The 20,602-nt window shown below is 38.5% G+C and overlaps 1 pseudogene; it reads left to right on the top strand.

Moving 5' to 3' along the window:
• Positions 1 to 3,193: 3,193 nt before the first annotated feature.
• LOC140537245 (claudin-10-like) lies at positions 3,194 to 20,344 on the top strand (annotated as a pseudogene).
• Positions 20,345 to 20,602: the final 258 nt, after the last annotated feature.

Genomic DNA, 20,602 nt, shown 5'->3' with positions numbered 1-20,602 from the left:
GTGATGACATTGAATGCCACACCTGTTAATGTTCTAAATGTCCATACAGTGTTTGTGTGTGTGTGTGTGTGTGTGTGTGTACATTCCTGCAATAATCAATATGATTATGTCCTTGCATGCATGTGTATATTAGATGCCAACATGGTGAGTTTAAGCACCTGGGCCTTTGTGTGTTTCTTTGTATGTGTACACTCTTAAATAGAAACTAATTTGATGACTTTGAATGGCAAACATGTTGATATTCTTTTAGTAAGTATATGGTGAGTATGCATCCTATTGTAAGATCACCTACTCTGCCTGTGTGTGTACTCCTGATCTTGCATGTGTGTCTGGGGGTTGGTGTAAAATTTAGTTAAACATACTATTAGAACTATTTTAGAACTATAGAAATGACAAACATGCTGTAATCTTTGGTTGTTAGATATTTTTCTATAATGTGTCAGCTTGACAGTGTTTACTCTAACTGTGAAATTGGTTATCAGATTGTGATCAGATGTGTGTGCATTACTGGACTTTTGCATGTAAGTCATCAGTGAAATAGTGTGTCATCTATTTCTATTTGAGAAATATATGTACTGGAAATGCCATATATACAGTTGTGTTTAAAATTATTCAACCCCTTGCAGTAAAGCGTTTTAGCAAGTTTGACAAGACATTTAATTTTTATCTTGTTCACAATCAGATCAAATAAGGACCTGTATGATATAGCAATTACAACAATATTTTTTCTAACATTCCAACAAATTTCCTCATTGACAAAATTATTCAACCCCTTTGTCACATACATCATTAGTACTTTGTAAAACTTCCTTTGGCAGTAATACTGTTCTTTAGTTGGGAACATAGCTTGACAACTATCTTGCAGCGATCTACAGGTATCTTAGCCCATATGTCCTGGGGCAAAGGCCTCCAGTTCATTAACATTCATGGCCAATCCAGAATCTTCCAGCTCTTCTTCTGCATCCAAGCTATTGTAGAATAGGAGGTACACTTGTTTATCGTTGTCCTGTTGAAAGGTCCAACATCTCCCAGGCTTCAGCTTTGTTACTGACGGTGTGACATTTCCAGTACATATATTTCTCAAATAGAAATAGATGACACACTATTTCACTGATGACTTACATGCAAAAGTCCAGTAATGCACACACATCTGATCACAATCTGATAACCAATTTCACAGTTAGAGTAAACACTGTCAAGCTGACACATTATAGAAAAATATCTAACAACCAAAGATTACAGCATGTTTGTCATTTCTATAGTTCTAAAATAGTTCTAATAGTATGTTTAACTAAATTTTACACCAACCCCCAGACACACATGCAAGATCAGGAGTACACACACAGGCAGAGTAGGTGATCTTACAATAGGATGCATACTCACCATATACTTACTAAAAGAATATCAACATGTTTGCCATTCAAAGTCATCAAATTAGTTTCTATTTAAGAGTGTACACATACAAAGAAACACACAAAGGCCCAGGTGCTTAAACTCACCATGTTGGCATCTAATATACACATGCATGCAAGGACATAATCATATTGATTATTGCAGGAATGTACACACACACACACACACACACACACAAACACTGTATGGACATTTAGAACATTAACAGGTGTGGCATTCAATGTCATCACATCAATAATTACTCACCATTTATTTGATTCATAAGTAAAGTAAAAAATATTCACATAACATAATACTCAATAGCACCAATATATTCAAACCACACCCAATACAAATACAAGATACACTATATGGACAAAGTATTCAGACACCTGCTTATTCATTGTTTTTTCTAAAATGTATTCTGAAAAAGTATTAAAAACAGGTAGAGTAACTGTAACTGTTGCTAGACTTTGACTGCATCCAGTTACAGAAACGTTGCTAATTCAGGATGTTGGATGATCACCAACACCTACATTTTAAATGTCACTCTACAAATTTATACAACATCCTGCATTTAAAAAAAAAAAAAAAAAAAAAATTATTTAAGCCCAAGAGAATGACCGTTCTATACATTATGCTCATTCTGTGACCTATTCTATTTTAAAATGATGTTGACGGATCAAACCTAAGTGCTGAGAGTCTTTAGATTCTGTTTGTTCAAATAGTTATTAACATTCTTTATGGTGGACAATAACTAATATAGAATGAACAAAATTACTCAGAAAGATTGAAATTTACGTTAATCATAGAGAGCCAGACCTAATGTACACCTTCATGTGTTATGGCATGTATTATACAGTATGTATTATACAGGCAATGACTGTGTATTAAAAGTATTAAGTAGTTTGTTTTTTTCACTATTCCATCTCATTATTATAAAAACAATATCCAGGAACATGCTACCATTAATATACATGGTTTAGCCCAAAAGGTGAACTATAAAAAAGGATCTTCCTTCTATATATTGAAAATGTAAAGTTAGACACTTGGGGGTAAGAAAAAAGGCCCCGGAGAATATTATTGGCTTGGATCTTTTTTTTTTTTTTTTTTTTTTTTTTTCCACCAGAATTTTACTGACTAGCTAGCATTCACATTACATGCCAGCTGTCATGACTGTTTGCGAAAATCATGCAATATTTAGACAATTTGCTAGAAATGAGTTTCAGTTTTGTGTAATACACAAAACATTCAAATTTGTAAATGTATGGCTTTAACAAAGGAATCATGGCACATTTCATGTACTGCTTTCAGTCTGATGAGAGCTGAGAAACAACTACAATATAAGCAGCAGGTATTTTACTGTTTTGTATTTTATGCACTACTATGTAAATAAGAATCATCAGTATTTGCTAGTTTATTTTAAAGAGCTGAGGCTTTGAGAAAGGACAAGATACAGAATCTTTAGGCTGTTTTTGGTCACAGCTTCAGCCCTTATGACAGGCTGTGCTATAGGAGTAATGTCTTTTCACATAGTAAATGGTAATTAGAGAAACTGCCCCCATTAGAATTATGAGCTCAGATATAGTAACTTAGAGCCCCCCCTCCAACAATAAGAAGCTGCTTATGGTGCAAAACCAACTGCTTACTGTGTAAAACTGTGAATGACGAGTTCAGATTTGGCTATTTGTGTCTTTTTTAAATCTTTAAAAAAAAAAATTATTTTTATATTACATAAACTATTACCTATATCTGCTGTTTTAATTGTATTACAAGACTTGAAAAAATTAATCACACAGAAATGATGTATATGGAGATTGGTTGCTTCATTTGTTGTCTTTGTGGCTGGTTACTGAACTGTTCTACTCTGCCCACTGAGTACTGGTGGGAGAAGCCGTTGTTACCACTGTCAAATATTTTTCCAATCTGTGGATGGACTGCAAATATTACCCATCCATGATAGCACTGCCAGGTAAAAAACAGTATACAGTTTGACCACCAATGTCAGATGTTTTTAGATTGAATTAGACAGTGCAGTGAAGTTCAGCAACTAGTTCACCACTGTCTCTTAAGTTTTCTTGCATGTGTGCCGTGCCCTGGCTATTGTCTCTGTAATCCTGGGATTCTGGGGAGCTGTGCTTGCTTTAATTGGAATGAAATATACTAAGATTGGAGGTTCTGAACTTGCCAATGCCAGGGTAACTTTTGCAGCTGCCCTGACCTATATGGCGTTAGGTATGATGCCTTCAAACTTCATTCTTGTTCAATTCATAGTAAAATAATTCCAGAAATGATGCAATGCTTTTTGTGCCACAGGGTTCAGTGGCATGATACTGTACACAGGTGCAATATGTGGATCCAAACTACAAGCCACAGAAGTAAGCTATTTTTAGATGTGGTGAACATGCTTTCACACAGAAATTTAAATTTTTACTTTTCTTGAAATAAATGTAAAGCCGATTGAAAAGTAATGTTCAAGACATATACTAATGCCATTAAAACATAATTGCATTTACTTTGATTTCCCCTCATTTTATATATATACGTTTAAAACACCCACACTAACGCTTTAGCAGGCTTATCATTAATAAACACCCTTGAAACTGAAACTGCTCATCAGTTATTGATAGTTGTTACATAATCTATTAAATCTAATCTGGGCCTGATTGTGATTGTTTGACCAAAAATCTAATGCAGTCAATAAGCAAAGAATTTTCTTTTTAGTTTTCTGTATTTTTTATTTTATTTTTTTTATGTGATCTACTTGTTTAGAAAACACATAAGCAGGTCTATTCAGAATTGCATAAGAAATGAAGGTTTGAGGTAAATGTTGATGTTTTAAGCATGTAGTTTGTCTGCGGGTGAACTATTAACTATAAGTTTATACGCTTATTATTATTATTATTTCCTATACAGTGGCATGTACATGTTTGAGTTCACCTGATTAATGTCTGTGCACAGTGATGAAAGTTAAACAAATTGTAATTTCTTTATTTAAGCTTTAGATTAGTTTTAATTTTAGATTAGTTTTAATTTTACCATTTCTAAAAGGTAAAAGGGCCTGATACAAAAGTTTGGACACCTTGCATGGTCTATACATATAAAATTGTACAATAACATTCCTTAAAATGTTGAAAAGACTTTTATCTGTAAATTATGCTTTTTGAAGATCAGTTGTTACTGTGAACAATTCACAGTAAACAACAATATTTTGACCAGGGGGTGCCCATACATTTACATGCTACTCCATATTTCCAAGAGTTTATTCTCAGAATAGTAAAATGACATTTCTGAAAGGTAAAGTTTATAATTGTATAAATTTTTTATGCCGGTATAAGCTTGATAGAAATTAAAGATAAAAGGGCCTGATACAAAAGTTTGGACACCTTGCATGGTCTATACTTAGTAACACCTCCAAAGATTCCTTTGTAAAAAATGGTAAAACGTTTTTCATGGTGCTATTTTTTTTTCACTTTATATTTGTACAAAACAAAAATTGTACAATAACATTCCTTAAAATGTTGAAAAGACTTTTATCTGTAAATTATGCTTTTTGAAGATCAGTTGTTACTGTGAACAATTCACAGTAAACAACAATATTTTGACTAGGGGTGCCCATACATTTACACGCTACTCCACATTTCCAATAGTTTATTCTTAGAATAGTAAAGTCTGTAATTGTATAAATTTTTATGCTGATATTAGCTTGATAAAATTGAATTTTAATTTAAAAACATCTTATTGAGTTCCAATGACACATCTTCTAGATCGGTCACTTTTTTCCAGGCAGCATGTAACTTTTCAAGTGTTAGTCATAGGCATACTACAGCTACATCCACAATTCAACATTTTAGAAGAGCTCAGAAGCAGTTGTTATTAATTTAACTTCACAAAGTGCTTTGGCATTTTAACTATGATGTCAATACAATGTTTTAAGAACCAAAAAAGTAGAAACAGTTGCCAAAACATCAAACTTTGTAAACACTGGATCCTCCATTCAATGCTTTGTCTAGCTTGTATCCTTTTACATTTGTCATTTAGGAATGCATAAAAACCAAAATGTATGTTTGCTCACCAAAACACAGTAAAATAACAGGTTGTTTTTATTGGTAGTTATAAAGTTATGAAGTAATTAAGGTTTGGGAGAGAGAGAATTTGCCCAAATCTCCTTTCCTTCCTACACGTTTCTCTCTCAACTTTTTTGTTTTGTATCATGACATTTTTGCTTAACATCATTACCTCATCTCCTCTCCGTTCTTAAAAGCACTGCACATGGAGTGGTGAGGGCTGAAGATTTTGTTCATTCTTCAGATTTGAAATAGGTGCAGCAGTGTTCATAGGCTGGGGAGGGTCATCTCTGATTATAGCTGGAAGTGCTGTTATGTGTTACTTCTCTGGAAAAGAGGTAAGCCCTGTGCAATATTTGAATAATGAATGTACAATATCCACAGGCAACAAGATGTAGCAGGTGATAATGATGACAAAATGCTATTGATGACCTGTGACAAAAAGGATCCACAATATCACTTTGCAATCCGAATATCTAAATTTAATATAAGTATACATACAACCAAAATGTCTTTTGAAAGTATGCCATTCATCGCGTTGCAAGGAAAAAAGTTCAGAGGCATCCGCAAAACTTGATGTCGGCCCGCTGTACAACACAACTCTGTCATTTTCTTGATCAAAATAGACCCCGAAATAATAGCCGTTAGACAAACGCCAGGCATAAATCGTGTCTGTGTCTTTCAAGCGCAATCGCCTTTTAGCCAGAGTCAGTTTCATCTTTTTGGGAGTATCGGACGCCATGATTATTACGGCTATCTTCTAACCCTAACCGCCGCAAAAAACACTGACCCTTTAAATCCTTTGGCCTACAGGACCTGTTGAATGAATGGGTGGAGACTTATGACGTTGCATACTCTGATTTGCTCGATCGTATGTATCTCGGTCACCTGATTGGGCGCCTTTTTAAATGATGTTACCGAATCATTGCGTGTAATACGTAATTGACTCGTAAATAAAAGTCTATAGATCTCTGATCAACTCTCTCTCCGTCTCTCTCACGTGGCACAGGATGGGTTTGGCAATGGGTAACAGATGTCCGAAGGGATATCTATATTTTGCTGAATCAGGGTCTAGGTTCGTTCGGACCTTTTGACCCCGGCTAGGCTTCCCTTGTTTACACACACACACACACACACACACACACACATACACAAACACATACACATGGGCATGGGCACAGGTGTGGGGTGGGGTGGGGTGCTTGAGTAACAGATGAGTTACTCATAACTCAGATAAGTTCAGATAATGAATCAGGGTCTAGGTTCGTTCGGACCTTTTGACACCGGCTAGGCTTCCCTTGTTTACACACAAACACATACACATACACATGGGCACAGGTGTGGGGTGGGGTGGGGTGTTTGAGTAACAGATGAGTTACTCATAAGTCAGATAAGTTCAGATAATGAATCAGGGTCTAGGTTCGTTCAGACCTTTTGACCCCGGCTAGGCATTGGTATGTGAGAATGGATAACAGACCTGTCAAAAAAGTTTGATGAAAAGTGCCCAGCTATCCCATTGGACGGCAACACAATAGGCGGGACTTCCGGAAGGAGGGATATCCAGAAGGCGGGACTTCCGGTGAAAATGCACGCTTCTGATTGGTCGAGGGAGGGACATGCAGGGGGCGTGGCTTGATGACGTGGCATGATCTGATTGGTCGAGACGACCTGTCAAAACTAGTTTGATGAAAAGTGCCTCCTATATCTCTCTCTTATAATCTTACATACATAAATATAATATTACTTACATTTACTTACTTACTTACAGATAATCTTAAATCACAAATCAACTTCTGTTCAAATCTCCATTAGTGAGGCAGGTGAAGATTTTCCACCGGGGCCGCTGTTACACACAGCTCCGTGTGTAAAATCCTTAACATTACATCTCACTAAAATGGTGGAGGGATACATGCTGCTGGGCGTTGTGCTGCAAAAAATAGTCCTGAAAGAAAATTGTACTGTTCTCAGATCAGACACTTTTTCCCCATCATCATCCTCTCTCCATATAAAACGCAGAAGACACGTGTAGCTTCTCTGGTAGGTTTGGATAAGAAATAAAATGGCTACATCTGATTTGTAGTCATGGCGACCAACTTCTGGTTCCATTCAAGATCACTGCAAAGAAATCAGAGTGGGTAGGTTTCTCTACAGTGAAGCACAATTTCACTGCAGTGACCCTGTCTGACCTGTCCAGCTCTCTGAATCACTGCTGAATCTGAACGTCCTGAAAAGCAGATTCTCTATAATAAAGATCTGATGGGTTTGATCTTCTCTTACTCCTCACTCTGGTCTTCACTCTGTAACCAGGTTTGTTTCTGAGAGAACCACAAAGGTTTCTGTGAGATTTTAAGCTTTTATTTTTTAGAGAGGTGAGTTCAGGCTCCTGTAGGGGGCGCTATTAAACCCACACAGTAAAGCATCACAGTGCAGAATGACACACACACACACACTCTCTCTCTCTCTCTCTCTCAATGTGAGATTTTAGCTTTTACGATTCCTTTAAGACTAAATAGACAAATAAATAAATAATTCTCTCAGCTCTTCTGCTCCACTAAACCAGCTGACCCCAGCCTGCACTGGTCTTACTGGGAGGTCTGTACTGGTTTAGAGGCAGAGCTGCTGGTAAGGGAAAGTCCAGTCAGCAGTGAACTCCTGGCACTGATCCCAGTGCAGCTGCGTCGGTGGACCTGGGTCGGAACCCTCCTTTATGACATCATCTGTGACGTCACAGCGAGGCCCAGTGCAGTGTGCCATTCTCTCCAGCAGGTCAGGGTCAGTAGGTGTCCTCCTGCTGACCTCCTACAGGACCTTAAATAGTTCTCCGTTTAGAGGAACTTCCAGTCGCTGTTGGAACCAGTATGTTAGAGTGGGAGAACACTGAAGAACGTAGCAGCAAAACCCAACAGAGGCATCAGCTCTGTGAGTCCAAACCTGTTTTTTTTTTTTTTTTGTGGAGTTGAACTCTCCCTCACTCATCTCTCCTCTCATTTCTTCTTCTAGATGTTTTATTAGGTAATCTAACGTACTCTGTTAGGATCCAGAATCAGGCCTGTCTGTCACTGAAAGAGTCTAATAATGTAATTGATCATCAGAACAGAGAGCAGACATTAACATTAGTTCACCCTAATCCAGTTGTCTAAGAAGAAAAAAATTAAAGAAGACAAAGAAAAGACAAAAAATCTAAAGAAATGAAAAAAAAAGAGAAAAAGAAAGAAAGAAAGAAGAAGGATAAAGACAAAAACAAAAAAGACCAAGACGACAAAGATAAAAGAAGACAACTATAAACACAAAGAGGATAAAGAAGACAAAAAAGACAAATACCAAGAAAAGAATAGAAGAAAAACAAAAGGAAAATATAAAGACTAAGAAAACACAAAGAAAAAAAGACAAAGATAAAAAACAAAGAAGAAAAAAGAAAGACAGAACAAAAAGAAGAGAACAAAAAAGACAAATAAAAACAAGATAAAGACAAAAATAAAAAAGAAAAAGACAAAGAAGACAAGAAAAAGATGATGAAGACAAAAAAGAAGACAAAGACAAAGGAAAAGAAGAAGAAAAAAGAAAAGAGGAAAAAAAGGAAAGACAATAGAGACAAAGTCAAAACCTCAAAAAAGAAAAAAAACAAAAGAAGACAACAAAAATACAAAGAAGAAAAAGACAAACAAGACAAGACGTGAAATACAAAGAAAACAAAGAAAAAGACAAAGAAAAGGATAAAGACAAAAGATAAAATAAGACAAATAAAATGACAAATAGAAAATACAAAGAAGAAAATGATAAAGGAAACAAAAAGACAAAGCAGAAAAAGAAGAAAAAGTTTAATGAAGACAAAGAAGATGATGAAAATCTAGGGAAATGAAAACAAGAGAGAAAAAGAAAGAAAGTAGAAAGAGAAAGACAAAGACAAAAAAGACCAAGACGACAAAGATAAATGAAGACAACTATAAACACAAAGAGGATAAAGAAGACAAAAAAGACCAATACCAAGAAAAGAATAAAAGAAAAATATATATATATGAAGACTAAGAAAACACAAAGAAAAAAAGACAAAGATAAAAAACAAAGAAGAAAAAAGAAAAAGACAAAGAAGACAAGAAAAAGATGATGAAGACAAATAAGAAGACCAAGAAAAAAGCAAGAATAAAAAGACAAAGAAATGAAATACAAAGAAAAATAATAGATTTTTTTTTTAAAAGGAAAAGAAGAAGACAAAGAAAAGAGGAAAGGACAATAGAGACAAAGTCAAAACCCCCAAAAAAGAAGAAAAAAAAACAAAAGAAGACAACAAAAATACAAAGAAAAAAAGACAAAGACAAAGAAGTGAAATACAAAGAAAACAAAAAAAGAAAAGACAAAGAAGAATGACAAAGAAAAACATAAAAGAAAACTAATAAAATGACAAATAGAAAATACAAAGAAGAAAAGGATAAAGAAGACAAAACGACAAAGAAGAAAAGACAATAAGGACGAAGAATAAGAAGACAAAGACCAAGAAAAGAAAAGGAACAAAAACAGGAAAAGAAGGAAAAGAAGAAGGCTAAGAAAATACAAAGAAAAAAAGACAAATAAGACAAAGACGAAGAAGAGAAATACAAAGAAAATCAAGACAAAGAAGAAAGACAAAGAATAAAGACAAAGAAATCAAATACAAAGACAAAGAAAAGTAAAGAAAAAAGAAAAGCAAAGGAAAAGAAGAAAAAAAAGAAAAGAGGAAAAAAGGAAAGACAATAGAGACAAAGTCAAAACCTAAAAAAAGAAAAAGACAACAACGACAAAGATAAAAGAAGAAAACTATAAACACAAAGAGGATAAACAAGACAAAAAAGCCAAAGAAAAGACAAAGATGAAGACCACAAAAGAAAAAAGAAGAATCTCTCTGCTCCCTGTGTTACTGTGCAGTACTCAATAACGATCGTTTACGTTTCTGTCTGTGTTTACTCTCGAAAAACTTGGCAAACATGGAGGAGTGATCTATCCAGGCGCTCTGCAAGGAGGTCGTCAAACTTAACTGCTGCTGTTGTAGAGGCAGTCCAAACTCCACAGACGGAAGACGAGGCTGGAGGCTGCCCATAACTCCTCCAACGCTGCTGTCTTAAAACCAGCACTACGGCGTGGTGGACACAGCATTGTTGTCTCCACTCCTGCACCGGAGAGGGCCTGGGGGTGTCTGCATGGCCTGGAAAAGCAGAGGGCTGCTCCACCACCACAGCTGGTTTTCACCTCAACTAACTGGTGCGAGGTTCAGTTCACTTATAATTTGATGTTTAAGCTGTGTTCAGTTCTTTTGGAGTTTGGAAATTAAAAGTCTTGTTATACTTGAGTTTATTTTTAATCTTTATGGTTTTGAATGTCTTGAGCTGAAATATTTTAATGGTTTAAACGTTCATAAAATGAATTCACCTTGGTCTGATTAAAGAGCCCCATCTAAGAGATTTTGATATTTCCAAATGCAATAAATTCTATAGAGTTGCTTCTTATGCAACTGCAAATAACAACTAAAGGAGTTCTTATCTATGTACAGAAGAATTGGGAGATTACTATTTGAAACCAAGGAAGGGGTGAAGAAAGGAGAATAACATACATTACAACAAAAGTAAGAAATGGAAGTATTGCCTTTATTTCAGTTTACGCTCCAACTCTAAGAGATACCAGTTCTTTTCTGTTAGATGATCTAACAAATATATTGGACCTTCGGTTAGTGGTAGGAGCAGATATGATCATTTCGGTTAGTGGTGGGAGCAGATATATAATCATTTATTAATTAAACAGGTCAGGGGGTGATATTTCTCAGTCAGCTGGCCGCTAGCTCCAAGCTTAAGCTATGTATTACCACATTGTCTTTACTCGACTGCTTGCAACATCTTAATCCGAGCACTAAGCAACATACTTTATCTGCAAGCACAAATCTTTCGGCTCTGAATTTACGAGTGAATTAACCAAATTTCTTCTGTTTAATCAGGGTTCAGTGGACGATCAAAGGTTTGTTGGAAACAGTGAATGGTTTCTTTAGGAATAATTATATTGCTTTTGTATCTTGGTGACAGAAAAGACACAAGTATCTGGACCTTTCTTGTGCTTCAAGTTGAAATTCAAGTGCAATCAACACTTTCTGGTGATATTGCAATACAAAAAAAGTTTTATTTAAAAATGAGCTCAATATTATTCTATTCAGAATTCCTTATTATAAGGGTTGTATTATAATTAATGTACCTTATTATAATGTCTATTTTAATGGAAGCAGGCCCAGTCACCTCATGGTGCTAAAACTCAGTAATGAGAAATTTTCAAATATTGCAGCAATAAGGTCTCATGATGGAGAACTACTTACAGAACATGCACAAAGCAATGAAGCTTTTTACAGGTTCTATTCAGAATTATATAAATCAGATGTCCCAAAGGAAACCTTAGATATTGCCCCCCTTTTCCTTTCCTTAGATTTGCCACAATTGTCCACTGACAAGGCATCTTATTTATTTAGTTCTGTTATGATACCTTTGCCCTTCCTAAAAAAATTGGGATACACTCTAAGGTATTATCCATGTATATTTGGAGTGGTAAATGACCTAGAATTAAATTATCCACTTTACAGAGATGTAAGTAAGATGGTGGTCATGTATTTCTAGATTTTGAAATGTATGCTCAGACATTTACCTTAAAACCTCGATCAACATGCCTGAGTCAAAGTGCTCATAATTTATGCCGTTCTTGTAGCCCCATATAAATTACAAGGTCTTATTTTGTGATGTTTCCACTAAATACTGTAAACTATATTTTGGACCCATAATTTCACACCATATATTAATTTGGCATTAACAGTTGTTAGGGAAACAAACTCTAATATGGCATGAGCCATATGCAGCTTTGGATTTGTCTTCCTTAGGTGACCTTAGCACCTTTCTACATACATTTTGGATTGGATTTGGATTTGGGTTTATTATTTATTTATTTATTTATTTATTGGCATCAGATTTCTACCAATCTAACTGCACAACTGGACCATGATGATCTGTGCTCAGCGCTTATTTACCTTTTGAATGATTTCTCCTCACACCCTTTTTTTTTACTTGGATTTCATCTTTAGCTTGTAAGGTAGGCTGGTTTTTAAATATACTTTTAACTAGATTCTGCAAAAACTCTTGTCTTTGGGTAACATAGAAGCTTGGTGCTCATTAGTCAGGACACGTCCGCTTCTTGTTTTTCCACACCTCGCTCCTGGCGTTCCACAAGGCTGGGTTCTTGGTCCTCTTTTCTCACTCTACACTAGCTCTCTTGGTAAATCTCATGGATTCTCTTACCACTGTTACACCGATGACTCTCAACTCATCCTTTCTTTCCCACCGTCTGACACAGGTTTCTACCCGCATCTAAGCATGTCTCGCTGATGTTTCTTCTTGGATGGCAGCTCGCTACCTCAAACTCAACCCCAGCAAGACAGAGCTGCTGTACATCCCGGGAACTGCTGGACTTCAAAACGATCTTGCCATCTCCTTTGAGAACTCACCGGCCACTCCATCTACAGAAGCTTGACGCCTTGGTGTAGTCCTGGATGAGCAGTTATCTTTCTCAAGCCATGTTGCAACTGTAACTCTGTCATGCAGATTTCTCCTGTACAACATCAAGAGAATTCGACCCTTCTAGAGAGGACACCCGGGTGCTTGTTCAGTCTTTTGTCAACTTATCCAGAATGCAACAGCATGGGTCACCTTCAATGTTTCAGCCACGTCACTCCTCTGCTGCGTTCTCTTCACTGGCTTCCTGTTGCTGCCCGCATCAGATTCATAACCCTGATGCTGGCCTACAAGGCCAAGAACGGACCAGCCCCTCCGTACTTGATGGCAGTGGTCAAAGGATGATCCGCACCAAGAGCCCTTCAAGCTTCAAGCACGACTCTGCTTGACCCGCCATCCCTCAAAATCCACAAAAGACAAGCGTCCAGGCTTTTTTCTGTTCTGGCACCAAAGTGGTGGAACGAACTTTCCCCTGGGCGTCCGAACGGCAGAGTCGTTCGCTGTCTTCAAACGCAAATGGAAGATCCTCCTCTTCTGACAAAAACAAAACACCAAAGCGCTAGATTACACACTTTGTACAGTGGCCTTCATCTGAGGGCTGCAAAGCTTCACAGGCATCTACTTCTGCTTCAGCCTATTCTGTACAAGCTGAACCCCCTTATTGCCTCCCACACAGCCCTTTTAAGCCGTACGCTCCTCCCTCATCATCCTGGAGTGGACCAGGTGTCTACTAAGGGGGTGGTTATCACAAACGATGACAATACAACAGATAACATGGACGTTATAAATGATGCTAGCTGTAATTATATGTATATCCTAGGGTTATTGGTTGTGTGTGGGTTTCTCTCTGATAACGTTGTGGTGTACAATATGTTGCTTTCTTGGAGAGACGCTAGAAAATATATTGAAGTCCCTAATTGTATCTCTTTATGGTCACCACTCTCCTTAAATCCAGATCTATCCCTTCAGCTTGGGCTTGACATTGGGCTTAGTAATTGGACATTAAGGGGCATAGAGGATTTTTCTAGTTTAGTCACAGCAGGAGTTTTAAACTTATTTGAACAACTCAAAGCACTTTCTGGACTCCCTAATACTGAGCTTTATCATTTTCTTCAAGTCAGACTTTACCCAGTCCTGTCAGAAAAGTGGCAAGTTTAGATTTCAACTCAACGAATTGGAGGAACAGCTCACCTCAAACAGCTCAAAGTAGAATCTCACCCCTTTACATTACTTTATCCAACATGGACCCATATTGAAACTAACTTGGGAGAGGGATCTAGGATTGACATTTGAGGTCTGGGGTCTCGGATATTTGTAATTGGACCTTTTCTTTACACCTGTCTGCCTGCACAGTAGATTCCCTAATACTTCAAACATGTGTTTTAAATGCTTTTCTGAAGTGGTCACAGTTTTACATGTTTTCTGGTTGTGTGTGAAGTTGCAGAACTACTGGAAGGAAATTAATTTTCCCATACAAAAAAAAAACTGGCATACAGTTTGTCTCCAGCAGTGTAACTCTGAAACGCTGTAGACCCCTCACTGGAAGATGACTCCATCAGTCTTTTACATATTCTATTTTATCTAGTTAAAAAGTGTATTCTGTTATTCTGCTCAAAATCAGATATTCCTTCCAGAAGGATGTGGTTGAAGCAGATTGCCAAATGGTTCTATATGGAAAAGCTAACCTGTGAGTTGCATCAGAACTCAGAACGCTTCAGCAGAATTTGGTCCCCTGTACTTGGAAAAGGCCTGAACTGAACTTTGTTGTCTCGGTTCGTCTTTCTCCGAAAGAGGTCTTTTTTTTTTAAGAAAGGAGACTCATAACCACCGTCTTTTAGTTGTAACAATGAAATATTTTATTCCAATTAAAAGTACAGTGTGGAGAGAGTCTGCCAATTCTGAGTGCCCCTCGATCTCTCTCTCCCCGACATAGGAATGCCTTGAGTTTTTATACCCTACTACACGTCATATTCTGTTGGATTGTTCCCATATGCAGAATGTTTGCATTTCATCCATAAGGAACACTCATTAGCCCCCACCATTACATACGTGGTCCACAGACACATCTGGACCATGGTTAAATCTATGTCACGTACACCCAAAGAGATGTCCAATCTAAACAACATCTTATGTTAGTTCGGTTTATGTACAGTTTTCCACATCTACCCCATGGGCCTCACCATATCATTCCTCAACTCCATACCATTCCTTCAGGCCTATGAACATCTGCATGGCCAATAAATACACCACAACTTCCTTACAGATATTCATTTTTACACCTGGACATCCTGTTGTATTACATTCCGTTTTCCTTGTATTTGGATTTGACAATGAGGAAGTGTTATTATACGTATTACACTGAGAGACACAAACTTTCTCTATTGTCTATATGTGCACAGCTCACATTGTTTCCCCGGGCTCAGGATGGTTTTTGTTTTTTGTAAATATTGTAAAACCCAATCAAAACCTAAAGCAGTCACTGTCAATCAAGTTATGACTGCTAAGCCACCTTATTTAACTAGGTCTCTGTGAAACCGAATCAATGGCGTATTATGTTGGTGGGGGGCATAATCGGTTCACAGCATCACAGCTGGCTTACTGTACTTCATGATGGAACATCTAAATAAGCAAACATTCATCATTGAAAATTCTGCAATGTTCCGGGATTGTGTTGTGTTGTGCCACTCGAAGTGAAGGAAAACTAGTAAATAATCCTCAACCCAGATCATCAGTATTATCCTCCTGATTTCAGTGTGTTTGTAGACCAGTGCACAGCTGGGTTCTGTGTAAAGCCATTTTAATCTAAACTGACAAGCTTTTCACCTGTATTTGACTTTTCTTTCAAATCCCTCTGATTGCTTCACATACATTTCACAATCAGAGTGTGTTGTGACGTCCATCTGGTGGAGGTGAAGGTAGTACTGTGCGGTCATCTGCATCAAAGTGTGTATTGGTGTAACATCTGCAGTTGTGGTGGTGTAACACCACTGCATGTTCAGCTTCTGGCAGGGGGGGGGGGGGGGTCAGAGTAAATGTGTAATTTTCAATGAGATATCTGTGATGGTGAACACCTTGCCTCTTTAAAGCTCTGTGGTACGTTACATACCCTGTATTACTGATCAGTGTCTGATCTTCAATATCTGAAACTGTCAGCTAAGTACTGAGGTGCTTTCCTTTCTCCCTTATAGATAACATGTGCGATGTCTCCCTCTATTTGCGCACCATCTTGAGCATCAGTTTGAGATTCTAAAACCTCTTTTGGAGTCTGAACACAGCTGTTGGCTTTTCCCATGGAAATCCTCCACTGCCATTGTCTGGTCAGTCTCGGTTTGGTGTTCTGTAACACACATAAGAGATTTCACAAGCCTGTGTTTAAGGACTTTCCCTGTGTCTGTAGGGTACGACAGAGTCCATCATATCTAGTCAACTATCCAAAGACAATCTTTTGAAAGGTTAGGCTTTCAAATGCAAATGACTGTATTGGTCATTGCAGCATATGTCCAGAATTCTTAAGGAAAATTGCTCTATACTAGCATGCACATTTCCATATCAAATAGGGTTATCCAATTTCTCTCTGTTGTATCATTTTGATGTGATTGAAGGTGTTGGTTTCACACCTTATGTCCTTCTTACTGAGCAATGACTGACAATCCCTTGCTGTGAACTCTGTACCATTATCTGAAAAGACATTTTACTGTTCCATATGGAGAGGAGTCTGCCAAGATTCGCTCAGTGGCTTTTACAGTGTCACTCTTCATTTTCAGGAAGTACACAGACTGCACCTGAGTAATCCTCAGTAAACTTCAGTGTATCTTACCCTTGATTTTCATGCCCTCTACTGCATAATGTGAATCATAGTTACAGTGAACAAGGATTTCATGCTGTTTGAATATTGTAACACCCTGCAACCATCACCACTGTGATCATTGACCACATTCAGGTAATAAAGCCTATTGTACTCTTTAATGGGGAAGTTGGTACAGTTTTTATGGATAAAATTTACGTGGAAGTGATCGTGGGGGCATAACCACAATTTTTATGGTTCAGTTCTATGCACAACCCAAAACTCATTCTAAAGCGAAATACTTGACAGCTACTGTTTTCGTTAATAACTTTCCAGATTTCTCAATCTTCCCATTTCACCCTAAAGATCTAGGGGGTGGGGCAGTGGTGGCTCAGCGGTTAGAGCTCCGGGCTGTCGATAACAGGGTTGTGGGTTCGATTCCCGGGCTCGGCAAGCTGCCACTGTTGGGCCCTTGAGCAAGGCCCTTTACCCTCTCTGCTCCCCGGGCGCTGGAGTTGGCTGCCCACCGCTCTGGGTGTGTGTGTGTACTCACTGCCCCTAACACATGTGTGTGTGTGAGTGTGTGTTCACTACCAGATGGGTTAAATGCGGAGGACACATTTCGCTGTACACTGTACAGTGACAAATACATGCACCTTTACCTTTACCTTTAGAGCATGTAACAGAATCTGCAGACTGTGCTCTGTTCTAGCCTTGAAAATGTTGCAATCAGAATCCAACAAATTGGCTAGAAAAAGCTAGCACTGTGGTATAATGCCCACACATGCATTATGAACCCAGTTACTCGTAGCTGTGAACGGCAATGGTGACGCAGAATTTGAATTTCTCTGCCCCTATTTTATAGTGTTTAATATTAGATTTTCTTCTATCTGAGCCAGTTGTTGTGATCCTATTGCTCTCTGCTCCCTGTGTTACAGTACAGTGATCTGTCTCACTGACCGTTGTTTCTTTTTCTGTGTTTACCCTGGAGGAACATGGCGACCAAAGAAGGACGAGCTCTGCGGGGAGGTCATCAAGCTTGAACCAGCTGCTGTTGTAGAGGCCGTCCAAACTGCACCAATGGATGATGGAGCGTCAGTGTGGCCAGAAAAAAGCCAAGGGTATCTCCACCACAGTTGGTTTTCACCTCTGCTGGTTTCAGGTCCTTAGCTCTTTGCCTTCTCTTTCACCTGCTCTGTCACTGAGGACAACACCTTAGAGCGATGTTCTCATTGTTGGAAATTCTGCTTTAAAACGAGTTCTCAACGAGTAACACCACTATCTCCTTTTTTTCAGGCACCCGTTTCCTGTATGGCTTCGGCACTATCTTTCTCCACTATTCTGTTTCTGGACATCATTTGAAAAAAGAGCAGGATCACCATGATCATTGTCTTCCTTGCCCTCCTTGCCCACCTACCAATGAGTGAGCAAGCTGTTTACCCACCTTTTCATGATCCACTGCTGACTGCGGGACAGGTGTATCAGCGCTGAATTCGTAGGGAGAGCTTTCGGGAGTGGCTGGTCCTTTACCGCAGAAATGAGCTTTCTCCCGAGCTGCCTGGGATCAATCGTTCTCTCCAGGAACAACAAGAAGGTGCTACACCAGGACTGACTGGCCCTCCCAGTCAGGTTAGTGAAATGCATAGTGGGCAGGTAAGTGTTTTACGTGATTTACTCGATTTTATAGTAATTTATTGTCATTTCTCTGTGTCTGTCTCCCACATGGTTTGTAATTGTAACACCCAGAAAATTTGCTTTTAAAAACAATTCAGTAAAAGCAGTTCTCTCTTTGAATTTGGGCTGTTAAATATACAATCTCTAGCCTCTAAAGCAGTAATTATCAGTGACAGGTTTCTACAGGAGGACACAATGGGGAAATCTTTCCAGGGTATTTCACCTGAACAAGAATGTACAGAGGTTTTTAATGTCTCCGTCTGCCCCAGCTTTAAACTAATTTACCCAGCCACTTCTGCCCATCTGTGTGCCATCAGTTGAGTGTTTAAGAACCGTCTTTTTGTTGCTGTTCAAATGAGCCAACTGGATTTTTAATTTCTTGTAGACACAGTGGCTCAGGTCACTACTCTTTCCGAAATGCTTTGCTCATCTTTAGGAGTACTTTTAACAGACAGACAGGGATTGGGTAATGCTGGAATTTCTATCTTCACTCATAGATTTCAATCTAGGACCTAAAACCGTCTCATGGCAATTTTGGGTAGGAAAGGTTTAAAAACATTTCTTTGTCTATTAATACTGATTCTTGTGTTTGGAACATTGCCTCTTTGAAACTGTCTGATTTGGCTCATCACCCTATTTGGTCTGTCAAGGATGATTGTGGTCTTCTAGATATGGATCCAGTTGTTTTCACAGGCCATCAACCTCCTTGTGCTAAACAATATCCTATTAACAAGGAAGCTTTGTAGGGTATCAAGCCTATCACAGAGCAGCTTAAGAATAGAGGTATCTTGGTCAAAACAGTATCTCAAACAGTCCTGTGTAGCCAGTTCGTAAAGCTAATGGAACTTGGCGGCTAACTGTGGACTACAGAGTATCAGCATATAGACAAGCTAACTCGATTAGTTACTGACCCATCCACCATTTTTGATGGCATTCCCATAGCACACAGGGTTTCTTCTGTCATTGATATGGCCAATGTTGTTTGGTTAGTTCCATTAGCATCACAAAGCCAGCCATGGCTTGCATTCACTGTGGGGAATGTGCAGTATCAATGGACACGGGTGCCACGGTTTTCAAAACAGGCTGGATACATTTTGCAGTCATCTGAATCATCATGTTTTGTTGAGCAGTGAGAATGAGATTTTTGGGTAGCAAGGGACACTATGCCAGTCATGACAAAGCTTAGTTGTGGTGGTCTGGTGTGCAATATTTAGGACAGGGGGTTACCCAGGGTTCCAGAGGAAATTTACCTGCTAGACGATCAGCAATTAATGCAGTGTCATTACCAACCGCAGTGCACAAATTGTGAGCTTTCTTAGGTCTCTGCAACTACTGTAGACCTTGAATGAATTCTTATGCTGCTCTTTCACAACCACTATACAATCTGCTTTAAGGTATCCCTGGACTACATGCCCCTCTTATGCACACAGAAGACACAACCACTGCTTTTGCAAATTTGAAATCAGCCTTCATATCTGCACCAGCTCTTTGTCTTTGTGATCCAAGCAAGCCTGTCTTTGGGCATGAAGACACTGGTTTTATGACATCCTGTCTGAATCAGGAACATGGTGGTATGCAGCATCCAGTAGCTTATCATTCAGCTAAGTTAGATTCTGTAGCCTGTGTGGGTACAGAATGGATACAGAAGAGCAGTACAGGCCACTTATCTGGCACTGTTGGCATGTGAGTCGCAGACACTAGAACAAAGAGTCACAGTCAAATGTCCTCATTCTGTGTCTGCACTGCTGAACAATGTCTGTATGTTTTTAGTAACGGCCTCCGGATGGGGCAACTGGCTTACAGGTTTGACAGCTCCTCATGTGGTGACTGAGAATGCACCCATGAACAACCCTTCCTCCTTTATGATGTCCTCACTGGCTGATGCTGAGGAGTGGGGCTGGGGCGACGCGCTGACGTAATGGGCACTAAATTACGAGATTACGTTGATTTGCATTACATGCATTGATGAGTCGCAAAGATGGCCGCGCCTACTGAGCCCGGGATTTATCCAAAGCTGCATCTACAAAAAATTGCCTGCATGCGTCTAAAGTGTGGGAGTATTTTAGTCACATTGCTAACCGTTTCTTAATCGTTTAGTGTAGATACCTGGTAAGGTAGATACCTAAGGCTTTTCATGGTACTGTGGGAGCTTTAATACACACGTAGCTGGTTCTCAA

Source organism: Salminus brasiliensis, chromosome 16 (assembly GCF_030463535.1).
Source record: "Salminus brasiliensis chromosome 16, fSalBra1.hap2, whole genome shotgun sequence".
Lineage (NCBI taxonomy): Eukaryota > Metazoa > Chordata > Actinopteri > Characiformes > Bryconidae > Salminus > Salminus brasiliensis.
This window is presented reverse-complemented; position numbering and strand designations above follow the sequence as displayed.